Source organism: Stegostoma tigrinum, unplaced genomic scaffold (assembly GCF_030684315.1).
Source record: "Stegostoma tigrinum isolate sSteTig4 unplaced genomic scaffold, sSteTig4.hap1 scaffold_49, whole genome shotgun sequence".
Taxonomy (NCBI): Eukaryota; Metazoa; Chordata; class Chondrichthyes; order Orectolobiformes; family Stegostomatidae; genus Stegostoma; species Stegostoma tigrinum.
In genome coordinates this window covers 1,363,067-1,375,395 of record NW_026728419.1, presented here as the reverse complement: position 1 = coordinate 1,375,395, position 12,329 = coordinate 1,363,067, and positions in this window count along the sequence as shown.

Sequence of the window (12,329 nt, the reverse complement as noted above, 5' to 3'; positions counted from 1 at the left end):
AGCAGCAAGTCAGAAACACTGTTTGATCTTTTAAGCTGAAGTAAGAGAGGGATTTTTCCACAATTTGTCAACTGTATTACAAAATTGTAGTCACTTTATATCAGAGTTGAGTTTAAAAGACTTAATCACAATTCCTAACAATCCACACTACAGTTAGTAGAGAATTTGGAAAAGTTCTTAGTGATAAGATACCATTTTGGTTTTTGGCAAAAAAATGTGGTGCAGCTGGCAAATGTCTGAGGAGGAATATAACTGTCAAAAGCATTGTAAGGTCCCAAAGACAGACGAAGTAGTTTTCGAGCTAACCTCAGGAGATTATAGAAGGGTTTAGGACTGAACATAGTGTTGTCCACGATTGTTTGAACATAGGACATAGAACATTACAGCACAGTACAGGCCCTTCGGCCCTTGATGTTGTGCCGACCTGTCATACCGATCTCAAGCCCGTCTAACCTACACTATTCCATGTACGTCCATATGCTTATCCAATGACACCCTAAATGTACCTAAAGTTGGCGAATCTACTACCGTTGCAGGCAAAGCGTTCCATTTCCTTACTACTCTCTGAGTAAAGAAACTACCTCTGGCATCTGTCCTATATCTTTCACCCCTCAATTTAAAGCTATGCCCCCTCGTACTCGCCGTCACCATCCTAGGAAAATGGTTTGCTTACTGGATTGGGTATATTGATTTGGGGTGTGTGGCTAACAATGACAACAATATTGCATGTAAATAACACCTAGCGAATGGAATAAAAATATCACAATCAGCCAGGGAAAGTCTGAATGTCACTGTCCACTCTTCCAATCTGAGCTGTATTTAAGAGGGGAATTAGGCCTCATGTGAAAGCCAGGTTTGGAGTGGACTCTGACCTCTCCCACACATGCGGTAACAGAGCTCTGAATAAAGGTCACTTGTACAACTGAACACAACACAAACTTCTCCCGACAACAATGTGGCACTGGGTGTAAGCTTGACAATACTACATTTGAGATCTCGTATTTTAGTGTATCTCTTAACTTCCTATCTTCAGCTTTCAGGTCCTCCTCCCTTGGTTTTCCTATGTCACTGGTACAATCGGATGTTCACCCTCCCACTCCAGAATGTCCTGAAGCTGCTCCATGTCATCGCTAATCCTGGCACCAGGGAGGCAACATACCATCCTGGATTCATGTCTCTCTCTATTGAATCCCCTGTCTCTACAGTCATATTTATCGTTTCCCTCCCCTTCTATGCAGCGGAGTCACTCCGAGTGCCATGAACCCGACTGATGCTGCTTCCCGAGTGGCCACCCCAACATCCTCCACCTCCCCCGAACAGTACCCAAAACAGTATATCTATTTGAGGGGGATGACTCTAGCACTTCCTTTCTGAGCCTTTTACGTGTCTGATGGTCACCCATTCCCTTGCTGTCTGTGTAATCTTCACCTGCTGCGTGACCAATCTGTTGAGAATGCGACCACAACCTTCTCAGTTACCATGGATGCTCCATACTGACTGCACCCACAGCTCAAGCTCTGAAAAGCAGTTAACTAGTAGCTGCAGATGGACACACTTCCTGCACAAATAGCCAATAGGGACACTGGTAATGTCCCGGAGTTTAATGCGGAAAACCGTGAGGTGATTCACGTTGGAAGGAGTAACAGGAATACAGAGTACTGGGCTAATGGTAAGATTCTTGGTAGTGTGGATGAGCAAAGAGATCTCGGTGTCCATGTACATAGATCCCTGAAAGTTTCCACAAGTTGATAGGGTTGTTAAGAAGGTGTACAATGTGTTCGTTTTTACTGATCGAGGGATTGAGTTTCAGAACCATGAGGTCATATTGCAGCCGTACGAAACTCTGGTGCGGCCGCACTTGGAGTTCTGGTCACCGCATCGCAGGAAGGATGTGCAAGCATTGGAAAGGGTGCACAGGAGATTTACCAGAATGTTGCCTGGTATCGAGGGAAGGTCTTATGAGGAAAGGTTGAGGGACTTTAGGCTGTTTTCGTTAAAGAGAAGGTTCAGAGGTGACCTAATAGAGACATACAAGATGATATGAGGATTAGATAGGGTGGACACTGAGATCCTTTTTCCTCAGATGGAGCTGGCTAGCACGAGGGGATATAGCATTAGATTGACGGGTCATAGATATCGTACAGATGTCAGACATAGGTTCTTTACTCAGAGTAATAAGGGCGTGCAATGCCCTGCCTGCAACAGTAGTAGACTCGCCAAGTTTAAGGGCATTTAAGTGGTCATTGGATAAACATATGGATGATAATGGAATAGTGTAGGTTAAATGGGCTTCAGTGTGGTTTCACAGGTCGACACAACATCAAGAGCCTATGTTCTATTGTGCAAGAGGAGCACACCACAGATGTGATGTCTTCTGTTATGACTTCTCTCCAGATTAGAGATAATGGGAACTGCAGATGCTGGAGATTCCAAGATAATAAAATGTGAGGCTGGATGAACACAGCAGGCCAAGCAGCATCTCAGGAGCTCTCTGATGAAGGGTCTAGGCCCGAAACGTCAGCTTTTGTGCTCCTGAGATGCTGCTTGGCCTGCTGTGTTCATCCAGCCTCACATTTTATTATCTCTCCAGATTAAACCAGTTTCTGCCTTAAAAAGAATTTAATTAAGCTAGGTCCTCCCCCTTCATTTCAAACATTACTATTATAAACCTAAAGCCCCTAACTTTATTTAAGCTAATACATACTTTAAAAACTGTAAGAAAGTTCTTTACGGTATCAAATATCAATTTGAGAGACTTTCTGAACTGCCCAAACTGAGACTGAGCATCACACTCAATCTTTCAGTTTCACTTTCTGTTTCACCCAACTCCAAAGCACTCTCACTTAGCCAAGCAGTACTCACAGTGCAGCCTTTTCATTTTCATTGTCTGCTCACACCCACTCTGATCTCAGCCTCCCATACTGTTTCAACGCAGCTCAATGGAAGCTCAGGGAACAGCATCTTCACATTAAATGCAGTAATTTATAACCCTCAGGAATCAACACAGACTTCAGTTTCAGGATCAATGGAGTTGTCAGGAAATGGAAGATTCCACCTGGAGGGGTGCTGGAATTTGTGCCCATAAGGAATTTTAAAAGGAAGTTTGCAGGTATTCAAGAATGAAAAATGTATGGATTAAAATCATGAAGTAGGCGATTGGGACTAAATATGACAGTTCTTTCAAAGAGACGAGGTGTTGTTTGGACAAATCTACCCCTCTCAGGCCAATATCTCCTTTCTCAGCTGCAGGATATAGAACTGAACACTTATCCCAGGGGTGATCAAACCAAAAATTTGAATATCCTGCTTTCAAGTTACAAACTTACCAGGAATATTCTCCCACGCATAGAATGGTTAAACCTCTTCCCTTTCCCAGTTAAGTGTCAATGATACTCAGATCCTGATCACTCCGCTTAATGGAGAACATGCTTTGTGATCCTGGTCTGCAAATTATTCTCAATAAATATCCTGTAAAGCAAATCCACAAGAGACAAATAACGGTCAGCCCTGGACAGAAATCCAGAAAACACAACAAGATTGTCTGGAAAAGGCAAACATTTCTCTTGGTTTCTGTTAGTTATGTATAAATCCTCCTCTTCAAAGCACCCTGCTCCCCCACACAGAAAAATGCAGAGGTAAAATACACCCATTATTAGAGACTGAGGAAGTCAGACATTAATAAATTTGACCAGGGAGCACAAGGGGACTCAGAGCACTTTCAGTGATTTGATCCCAATCATATGAATACTGGGCAAACGGATATGCTTTAATAGATCATAATATTTAAAGCAGGACTTCCTACAGTGAGAGTGCAACAGGTAACATGAAGTTCTAAGCAAGGGTTAGCGGATCCGAAACGTTATTTTTTTTTCTTTCACAGATGCTACCAAACCTACTGAGCTTTTCCAGCAACTTTGTTTTTGAACATGCAGTTCTGAACGCGTTTTCGGCATTTCTCCTCCATTAAATATCTAACGTATAACTTGCAGCAATTTATACTGCCTGAAGCCAGTACTCCGCCAGTGTCAAAAGTCCTTCCCAGGAAATACACGCCATGTCTCACAGTCTGGGAAAGAAGTCCAGAAAAACAAAAACAAACATTTCTCTTGTCTTAATCTCCTCTCCCAAACAAGAAAGGCTGCGCTTGCGTTCCACTGCAGATTGCCACCTATAAATATGGCGATCCCGCATGAGTCCCGAAGATCATTGCCCCTAATAAAGATGGTGGCAATTACCTCTGCCGATCGCAGCCTCAGGTCCGCAGCAGTTTTTTCGTTTGCTGCAAAACACGGGGCCGGCATGTTAAAATTTGTTTTCTGACATGCATCAACGGCTATTAAAGCCTCTCAGTCAATACCGCAAGTATTTCCCTCCCGTTTTTTTGCAGCTTTCCTTTTTGTCCCGTGTACTGTACTTTCGGCAAGCAGCTAACCTTCAGTCGCAGAGATATTGCGTCTCCGGACAAAGACGATCACGTGATTTTCAAACAGACAAACATCTCACTCGCTCTGATTGGTTGGAGGATAGGCCGCTTCCATTGGGTCCTCCAAGCCCCGCCCCGTGCTCCGATTGAACCAAAGCTGACATCGCTCACAGGGAGACAGCAATAGCTGCAGGTGCTGGAGTCAAGGATGACACAGTGTGAAGCTGGAGGGACACAGCGAGCCAGGCACCATCAGAGGAGCAGGAAAGTTAATGGTTCAGGACCCTTCTTCAGAAATGGGGCGGCGGGGGGGGGGGAGGATGGGAGCTGAGACATAAACAGAGTGGGGGCTGGGGAAGGTAGGTGGGAAGGTGATAGGTGAGTGCAGGTAGTCAGTGGTGAAGATTTTTCCTGCTGTTCATTCGCTCTGTGAGTGATGGTGAGGGTTCATCCCGAGATGGGTAAAAAAAGGGCCATTCCTGATTCTCCTAATGTACGGCAAAACAGCTTGTATTTTATGGAAACTTTTACTCTGTCATTTTCCTCGATGTTTTGGCTGTTTCAGAGACATGGATAGAGCAGGGTCAGGAATGGATGTTGCAAGTTCCAGGGTTTAGATCTTTCATTGAGGTCAGGGAAGATGGTAAAAGAGGGGGAGGTGTGGCTTTGTTAGCCAAGGACAGAACAACGGTGGCTGAAAGAACTTTTGATGAGGTGGTATGGGCTGAGATCAGAAACAGGAGAGGAGAGGTCACACTGCTGGGAGTTTTTTATAGGCCCCCGCAAAGTTCCAGGGATGTGGAGGAGTGGATTGGCAAAATGATTCTGGGCAGGAGTGAAAAGAACAGGGTGGTCATTATGGCAGATATTAACTTCCCTGACATTGAATGGAAATGCTATAACTCTAGAATGTTGAATGCATCAGTTTTTGTCCAATGTGTGCAGGAGGGTTTCCTGACTCGGTATGTCGAAGGGCCGACAAGAGGGGAGGCCACACTGGATCTGGTACTTGGTAATGAACCAGGCCAGGTGTTTGATTTAGTGGTAGGTGAGCACTTTGGACAGAGTGACCATAATTTGGTTATGTTTACTGTAGCAATGGAAAGGTTTAGGAGTATGCCACAGGGCAAGAGTTATAGATTGGGGAAGGGCAATTATAATGCGATTAGGCAAGACTTAGGAGGCATAGAATGGGTTAGCAAAATGCAAGGGATGGGGACAATCGAAATGTGGAGCTGGTTGATGGAACAGATATTGCTGTCCTTAATAAGTATGTCCCTGTCAGGCAGGGAGGAAGCGATAAGGTAAGGGAACTGTGGTTTACGAAAGAAATTGTATCTCTTGTTAAGCAGAAGAGGGAGGCATATGTGACGATGAGACAAGATGGTTCAGATGAGGCGATGGAGAGTTACAGATTAGCTAGTAAGGATTTAAAGAGAGAGTTAAGAAGAGCAAGGAAGGGACATGAGCAGACATTGGCAGGTAGAATAAAGGAGAACCCTAAAGCGTTCTATAGGTATGTGAGGAATAAGACGATGTCTCGGGGAGGAATAGGGCCAGTCAAAGACAGAAGTGGGAAGTTGTGTGTGGACCCTGTGGAGATTGGAGAGGTGCTAAATGATTATTTCTCATCTGTTTTCACTGAGAAACAGGAGAATATTGTAGAGGAGGTGACTGAGTTACGGGCTACTAGAATTGAAAGGATTAAGGTTAGTAAGGAGGAGGTGTGATCAATTCTAGAAGGTGTGAAGTAGATAAATCCCCTGGGCCAGATGGGATTTTTCTGAGGATTGTCTGGGAAGCCAGAGAGGAGGTGGCGGAGTCTTTGGCCTTGATCTTTGAGTCCTCATTATCTACAGGTTCAGTACCAGAGGTCTGGAGGATTGCAAATGTGCCCTTGTTCAAGAAGGGCAGTGGGGCTGACCCAGGTAATTATAGACGTGTGAGCCTTACATCTGTTATAGGAAACATTTTGGGAAGGATTATAAGAGATAGGATTTATTATCATCTAGCAAGCAACAATTTGATTGGAGATAGTCAGCATGGATTCGTCAAGGGCAGGTTGTGACTCCCAAAACTCATTGAGTTTTTTGAGAAGGTGACCAAGCATGTGGATGAGGGAAGGGCAGTTGACGTGGTGTACATGGACTTCAGTAAAGCCTTTGATAAGGTTCCACATGGTAGGCTATTGAAGAGAATACAGAGACACGGGATTGAGGGAGAATTAGCAGTTTGGATTAGAAACTGGCGTTCTGTAAGAAGGCAATGAGTGGTGGTTGATGGAAAATATTCAGCCTGGAGTCCAGTTACTAGTGGTGTGCCTCAAGGATTTGTTTTGGGACCACTGCTGTTTGTCATTTTTATAAATGACTTGGACGCAGGCATAGGTGGATGGGTTAGTAAATTTGCAGATGACACTAAAGTCAGTGGAGTGGTGGACAGTGTGGAAGAATGTTGCGGGTTGCAGGGAGACTTGGATAAACTGCAGAATTGGGCTGGAAGGTGGCAAATGGAGTTTAATATGGATTAAATGTGAGGTGATTCACTTTGGCAAGAATAATAGGAAGGCAGAATACCGGGTCAATGGAAAGATTCTTGGTAGTGTGGCTGTGCAGAGGGATCTTGGTGCCCATGTACTAAGATCCCTGAAAGTTGCCACCCAGGTTGATAGTGCTGTTAAGAAGGCTTACGGTGTATTAGGTTTTATTGGTAGAGGGACTGAGTTCCGGAGCCATGATGTCATGCTGCAACTGTAGAAAATGCTAGTGTGGCCTCGTTTGGAATATTGCGTGCAATTCTGGTCGCCCCATTACAGGAAGGATGTGGAATCATTGGAAAAGGTGCAGAGGAGATTTACCAGGATGTTGCCTGGTCTGGAGCATAGGCCCTATGAAGAAAGGCTGAGGGACTTGGGTCTGTTCTCTCATTGGAGAGAAGGAGGCTAAGAGGGGATTTAATAGAGACATACAAGATGTTCGGAGGATTAAATAGGGTGGACAGTGAGAGCCTTTTTCCGAGGATGATGACTTCAGCTTGTACAAGGGGACATAGCTACAAATTGAGGGGTGTTAGATTTAAGACAGATGTCAGAGGCAGGTTCTTTACTCAGAGAGTGGTAAGGGCATGGAACACCCTGCCTGCCAGTGTAGTTAACTCAGCCACATTAGGGACATTTAAACAGTCCTTGGATAAGCATATGAATAATGATGGGGTAGTATAGGGCAAGGGGCTTAGATTAGTTCACAAGTCGGCGCAACATCGAGGGCCGAAAGGTCTGTTCTGTGCTGCATTGTTCTACGTTCTATGTTCGAGGTGCTTCACAGATGAGCAAAACATCGATTAAAGATATCAATTTTACGATGTATCATAAAGAATAAGAGAGGTTTAGGGAGGAAATTCCGTAGTTTGGGTTGTCAGCAGCTCCAACCCTGGAGTGTTGTAAGTGGGGTGGGTCAGAAAAATATCTGGAAAGGGGAATTGCAGGAGTGTAAAAAACACATATGGCCTTAATGATGGCAAAGGTTTCAGAGACTGTCATTGGAGAGTACGGATGTCGCATGGAGCTTAAGGCATTACTCTGCACTCAATCCATTACAAGTCATGACCACAAAGGTACAGAAGATTTCTGATGCCTTAATCAGGCTGATCAATATTTGTATCGATGGGCTTGCAAAATGTCAGTAATCGCCTCTACCTCAGAGTCATGGTATTGTTGGGATGCTGCTACAGAAGAGGAGACAGGGAGCAAGGAATGTCACATAAAACGCTCTCCTCTTCTCACTATTTTCACTGCAAAACCAAGGGAGCACCTAACATACCACCTCTATCTCCCGTCACAGCACTTTGCCCCACAATAACTGTGTCTGCCCCTGCACAAGGAGAAGTGGGAGTCTTTTCCAGGACCATGTGGTGACCTGAAACTCTGAGTGAAGATCAAAAGCATCTGAGCGGTGAGAGCAAAGATTTGAGAAGACTGTCTGCACCTTTGCTGAAACTTACAGGAGCACCAGGTCAAAGCAATATGCAGCATGTGGAATACAAACTGGAATTGATTAAGTGTGCATCTGTACAAATTTGGACAGGCCGGGGGTTTGGGACACTTGACAAAATTTTCAGTTTCCTTTTTGAATAGTCACCTGAAATGCCTTTTTGGAACCACTTCTAACCCTTATCCATGCTCAGATCTGGAGGGCCAGGTCACTCTTGCTCTGGTTTCATCCTGCAATTTTATGAAGTCAGCAACAAGATGAGTTTCAACATTGACTTTGAAGATTATTGAAAGCTATCATCGATTGCCATTAGAATGTTTTGATTTTGATTTATGTTGTCTCGTGTACCGAAGTACAGTGAAGTGTTTTTGAGAGTGGTGCAGGCAGATCATAGCAAACAATGATTTACAGATCAAAGTGTGCATAGACAGAGCAAGGCATGCAAGGTTATGCCTGCACAGGAGGTGTGCAAAGCAAGATCAACACTATTTGGAGTTATAGAGTCCATTCATCAGTCGAATAATGGCAGAGAAGAAGCTGTTCTTGAACCCCTTGATGGGTGTGTTCAATCTTCTGCCCAATGGAAGAAGTTGGATGAGAGCATTACCGAGATGGGACGGGTCATTGATGATGTTGGCTGCCTTTCTGCAGCAAAGAGAAGTGTAAATGAAGTCCATGGATAGGAGGCTGTTGCCATTGTGGCCTCCTCTACATTGGGGAAACCAAGCAGAGGCTTAGGGACTGCTTTGCAGAACACTTACGCTTGGTTCGCACTAAACAACTGCACCTTCCAGTTGCAAACCATTTTAACTCCCCTCCCATTCCTCAGACGACATGTCCATCCTGGGCCTCCCGCAGTGCCACAACGATGCCACCCGAAGGTTGCAGGAACACCAACTCATATTCTGCTTGGGAACCCTGCAGCCCAATGGTATCAATGTGGACTTCACCAGCTTCAAAATCTCCCCACCCACCACTGCATCCCAAAACCAGCCCAGCTCGTCCCTGCCTCCCTAACCTGTCCTTCCTCCCGCCTATCCCCGCCTCCCACCTCAAGCCCCACCCCCATCTCCTACCTACTAACCTCATCCTGCCCCCTTGCCCTGTCCATCCTCCCTGGACTGACTTATCTCCTCCCTATCTCCCCACCTATACTCACCTTTTACAGGCTCCATCCCCGCCTCTTTGACCTGTCTCCTATCCACCTATCATCTCCTCTATCCATCTTCAATCCGCCTCCCCCTCTCTCCCTATTTATTTCAGAACTCCCTTTCCCTCCCCCATTTCTGAAGAAGGGTCTCGGCCCGAAATGTCAGCTTTCCTGCTCCTATGATGCTGCTTGGCTGCTGTGTTCATCCAGCTCTACACCTGTTATTCTCTGGATAAGAGTTTGGCTTCTGTGATGATTCGTGCTGTGCACACAACTTTCTGCAGTTTCTTATGCCCTTGGGCTGAGCAGTTGTTGCACCAGGCCATTATGCACCCGATAGGATGCTTTGTATGGTGCATCTGTAAAGGTTGGTGAGGTCTTCATGGACATGCAGGACAGTAGATAAACAAAACATAAAAAGTAAAAGTTCAAAAAGATGCCAAGTTAGACATGCTGGGACTTTAAGTCAGATTTGAAACTGTTTTGTGTAGGTAACAGTTAAAGAAAGCTCTTGCAGTTCTTTTGTCAGTGAGTACAGAAGTGCTGGTGAAATAAAGGATTATAGATGTAGCAGCCCTGAGTTAAGAGGAAAACAGCACAGGCATAAATATGCAGAAGATCACGAGGTTGACGAAGGTCAGTGTTGCTTATATGAACTGTGACTGGGCACAGTGGGGAGTTAATCAGATAAGAACCAGGATAAAATAGATCTGTGTCTGTGCAGTGGAGACCAACCAGAATCAGAAGATGAAGGCCCAAGACAGACACTTTGAAGATCAAGGCTGCAAAAACTACCAGAAGTCCTTTTAACACTGTTGTTTAGCCACTGACAGGAACAGTACAACTGTTTGAGTGTAAGTTGTTGTCTGCATTTATCACTGCAGTTTGCCTGACAGCAGATCACCTTCTACTGACTCTGTTTCAATAAAGTTGATTGTTGCTTCACAGCCCAGCTCTGCTGCCAAGCCTGCTCCTGCCTGACAAGTGTAATCACAAAAGAAGATAATGCTTATTGCCAGTCCAGGCAGGCTGTGATTGTGGATGAGTGGGGAGGATGTTCGACAGAATGGGAAATGTTCATTCTGAAGAGATTGACCTGAAACAGTGACCATTAGTCTACTACTTTGCTGCTATGCCTTTCCCCATGTTTGATATGTCAGTTCAAACTGTGCTGGTTTTGCTGAGTGTTCAGATCACAAGACCATAATGCATCCGAACAGAATTGTGCCATTCCGTCATGACTGAATGGTGTGCAGTTCTGGTCTCACTGCTATAGGAAGGATGTTGTGAAAGGGCTGAGGATTGACAAGGATGTTGCCAGAGTTGGAGGGTTAGCGACTCGCTTGTCAAATTGACTTTATTTCTGTGTATTACAATTGTTGTTCTGCTCCAGTTCATATTTTAATCAGATGTCGATAATAATGCCCAGACATACAAGGCAGAAAACGATCTATCTCCATCAGCAGGGTATCAACCCCCTAAAATTTTGAATAAGTTTTTTTTTAATCTCATCTGCTGTCTGGTTGCATATCTCTTTCTGTTTTCTTTTTGTTTTCTTTTACGCCACTTCGTCACTTTACAGCCTGGAGGAACATTGAAATCTATAACTGAACTGACCACATGATATCTGTTCTCCTTCTGTCTTCCACCTTCCACGCACCTTCCTTCCATTGATAATAAAATGTGAGGCTGGATGAACACAGCAGGCCAAGCAGCATATCAGGAGCACAAAAGCTGATGTTTCGCGCCTAGACCCTTCATCAGAGAGGGGGATGGGGTGAGGGTTCTGGAATAAATAGGGAGAGAGGGGGAGGCGGACCAAAGATGGAAAGAAAAGAAGATAGGTGGAGAGGAGAGTATAGGTGGGGAGGTGGGGAGGGGATAGGTCAGTCCAGGGAAGACGGACAGGTCAAGGAGGTGGGATGAGGTAAGTAGGTAGAAAGGGGTGCGGCTTGGGGTGGGAGGAAGGGATGGGTGAGAGGAAGAACAGGTTAGGGAGGCAGAGACAGGTTGGACTGGTTTTGGGATGCAGTGGGTGGAGGGGAAGAGCTGGGCTGGTTGTGTGGTGCAGTGGGGGGAGGGGATGAACTGGGCTGGTTTAGGGATGCGGTGGGGGAAGGGGAGATTTTGAAACTGGTGAAGTCCACATTGATACCATTAGGCTGCAGGGTTCCCAGGCGGAATATGAGTTGCTGTTCCTGCAATCTTCGGGTGGCATCATTGTGGCACTGCAGGAGGCCCATGATGGACATGTCATCTAAAGAATGGGAGGGGGAGTGAAAATGGTTTGCGACTGGGAGGTGCAGTTGTTTGTTGCGAACTGAGCGGAGCTATTCTGCAAAGCGGTCCCCAAGCCTCCGCTTGGTTTCCCCAATGTAGAGGTAGCCACACCGGGTACAGTGGATGCAGTATACCACATTGGCAGATGTACAGTGGATGCAGTCCTTCCATTGATGTTTTGTGAGGATTTCATCAGTGCCAGCAGCCGTGATCGAATCGGAGGAACAGGTTACATTGCAATTACATTTAAATCCTCCCCCAACTGAAAAATCCCTCGAAAATTGAACACAATTTCAAGGAAGTTATAAAACACATATGGAGCAATGAATTGAATTGTTAATAATGTTTAATCGGTGTGATAGGATTATAGAACGAAAAAACACTGCTGATGGTTCGAAGCTGAAAGACTAACAGTGAAATGCAAGAGACACTTAGCAAGGCGGGACACAGTCTGACACACACACACTACAAGATAACCAGGGGAATG